The sequence below is a fragment of the Halyomorpha halys genome, unplaced genomic scaffold (genome assembly GCF_000696795.3).
Source record: "Halyomorpha halys isolate HHAL.00 unplaced genomic scaffold, Hhal_1.1 Scaffold88.1, whole genome shotgun sequence".
Classification (NCBI taxonomy): domain Eukaryota; kingdom Metazoa; phylum Arthropoda; class Insecta; order Hemiptera; family Pentatomidae; genus Halyomorpha; species Halyomorpha halys.
Window position 1 is genome coordinate 879,097 of NW_027114863.1, and position 3,139 is coordinate 882,235.

The following is a 3,139-nucleotide window of genomic DNA, read 5'->3' on the forward strand; positions in this document are numbered from 1 at the left end:
ACACTTTAAGGAGACTTAGTAGTGACCCATGGGCTGAATTTGATATGTGAGATCTAATGATATGCTTTTATATTGGACTGGGTTAAAAAATAAACCTAGATTACGATAATCAACAAATAAATAAATCAAGAACTCCAGAAGTAAACTAGAGGTTTTTATTTCTGTAAGTAGCTTTAAATCAATCAATATCCAGGGTGTTAAGATTATAAACCTTCTAAGTAAAAATGACGCTAAAAATGGCCACGCCCCTTGAAGGCACCTCTACATTGATGTCAATAGGGATTTCCCACTATAATATAACTATCTATAAAACCGTTCATTTAATCGTAAATGTGAATAGAAGTTATAGTAAATGTTATTTACAATAATATGGTATATATGATGAAAATCCTTTAAGCCGTTCTCGAAAAATTCGTGCTTCTTTCTCTGTTCTATTCAGACTCATTTAAATATCCACTAAGGATCCCAGAATATATTTACTGTTCTCAAAAGTAAGGAGTGAAAATAAATTTTAATTAAGTTATAACCTACGAAAGGTATAGACCCCACCTTCTGGCATCACTCCTTTGGAAGCGTATCCCTCCATTATACTCCTTCAACCAAATATAAATATAGGTTTACCATCTGTCCGTGATTAGCGTGGTAAAACTTTTCAGAATTCTTGTCTGAATGGTAGTGGATAATTTGTTCCATCAGGTCCCGTCAAAAGCAGGGGGATTTTGAACGTACGGCTACATGTGTGAACTCACACATATACAAGTCGTTTATTTATTTTTTAAACAAGTTGTTAGTTTAATTTTATTCCACTCAAATTTTACTGGTTTGACATTTTGTTTCCTCAATGACCAAACTATGCATGCAGAAAATGAAAAATATTTTGTCCCCATAATTGAAAATTTCTACTAACATTTTACGTTTTAGACATAAATGAATTCGGTTCCGTGTCTGCATGTAGTCAGTTCATGGGACTATGAATCTAACCAATAAAACCTTAAATTACTATAGTATTTCTTTTCACATAAATAATTTCCTCTGGCAGGTAAACGAAGAGAGATTTCCGCTTTAATGATTTAATAAAATCTTCAGAAATTATCGGGGTTGATACTTTGATGGTCTTATATCAATCTTATCAATGTTCACTCCCCAATTTCGCTTTTGTGTGCTCAAAATTATTATTTTTCGAAATTCATTTATTTTAAAGCGGATTTTTCAATATATTTTGTATAAACCGCGAATAAAATTTATTAAAAAATAAGAATAATGAAACGCTTTCTCTGAAATTCAGATAACTATGTACATTTTTTAAATTGTGAGGGAGTTATACTACTGTATGTACTTCCCTGATGTTTTTATTTAGTTTTAATCTTCATTCAACAAAATGACGAAAAGAAATTTTGTTTAGTGCAAACACTTGATATTTAAATTAATTATTTAACCAGCATTTGGAAAAACGACTGACCTGGAATCCTCACACAAGAATGAAAAGACAAGAAACTTCACGTCGTTTTCGACTTTTACAGCACTTACTAGACAAACGGTCTAAACTTCCAACTCATTACAAAAAACTGATCTACATGACTGTAATAAGGTCAATCTGGACATATGGAGTTGAGCTTTGGGGCTCCTCTAAACCTTCGAATTCCTCTCATATCCAATCATTGCAGTCCAAAATCCTTCGTAAAATCCTCAATGCTCCTTACTTTGTCACAAATAAAATCATACATAATGACTTTAATGTTAAACCCACTAGTTTCTAAACTTGCTTCTTCTTCCATTCCTGACAATCCTCCGAGGCGCCTGAAAAGAAGATGGTCACGAGATCTGCTAATGTAAAACGTCATTAGAGTGCTAACAATGGGTAGTTTCTCTACACGCCTGTAACACTCCAATTTAACTGAGATAAAATTTACTAAATGTATTATTTATTGTACAGTTGTAAATAGCAATAAATAATTTTTTTTTTTAATTATTTAACAAAAAATCTATCCGAAAGATTAGAAATTAGCTTTTTAAAAAAAAAAAAAAAAAAAAAAACTACTTCTACGAAGATAAAGGTCTTAAACTTCTTTTATAGTAAATTTTACTAACTTTAATTTGAGTGCTACCAGACATCTGTACATCTTATGGTGCCTGAGATATATTTTTTCAAAAATCAAAATTATGGACTAAACAATTAGAAATGAACATTCTGTGAATTTAGTTCATCGAAAATCATGACAACCACTTCTGCTAAATAGATAAATGTCATAAACTACTTTATAGTATATTAAACCAGTTTCGATTTGAGCGCTAATACCTGCACGTCGAATGGTTTTCGAGATATAGATTTCTCGGTACATTTTTATGAAATGTTTCTTTTTAAAAAACTACATCTCGAGAACTATTCACGTAAATTATTGGGGCTATTATTTTATTATCAAAAATAGAAAATAATCATTGCAGGGTTTTATCTGTAATTTATGATTCCATTCTGAGATGAGCTGAAAACCCAGAGAGATACAAGGATGTTAACTCACTGGCTAAGAAAAGTGGGGCGAACAAGTAACCATCCTGAGTTAATAAATATTCGAGACGTGTTCTGAGTCGTGTACTTAAGCACGCAACTTTCCAAGGTTTACCACAAATGTATACCACGGCTAAGGCAGTTCCTAACTATCATCACTAAATATAATTGTTACACCTTGTTAGCACTTTCTAAATATCGATACCAAAAAATATTTTTTTAGAAATTTTATAATTCTCTGCCTGTCTACATAACCTATAAATTCAACTTTCGTTTTAGAATTTTTAACAGAAACTTATAATAAATTTTAAAAATTGTTAATTTAATTACCAAGACATACAATGTCATTATGAATGTATATTTGTGCTATGTTAAATCAAATATAAACTAAAGAAGTTATTCAACAAGACTTCAAACAATGCATTTACATCAAATCGGTCGGATTTTAAAATATTCCATTTAAACTAGAGTTAATTATAGAATCTGAAGAATGAGGAAATTAATTAATTAATTAAAACATAGATAGTACAAATATTTATCTGTTGGCAGTTCTAAAACATTGCTAACTTAACATAAATCTGTGGATGTACCACTGGTTAGTGCCCAAACTCCCTCAACTAATGTATAAAATATATA

The 3,139-nt window shown here is 30.6% G+C and overlaps 1 protein-coding gene across 2 annotated transcripts in view; it reads left to right on the plus strand.

Annotated features, from left to right (window-relative positions):
- The window catches only part of LOC106677118 (protein gooseberry), a 76,814-nt gene that overhangs the window by 67,422 nt on the left and 6,253 nt on the right, over positions 1 to 3,139 (plus strand). The gene's annotated exons all lie outside the window — the stretch shown is intronic.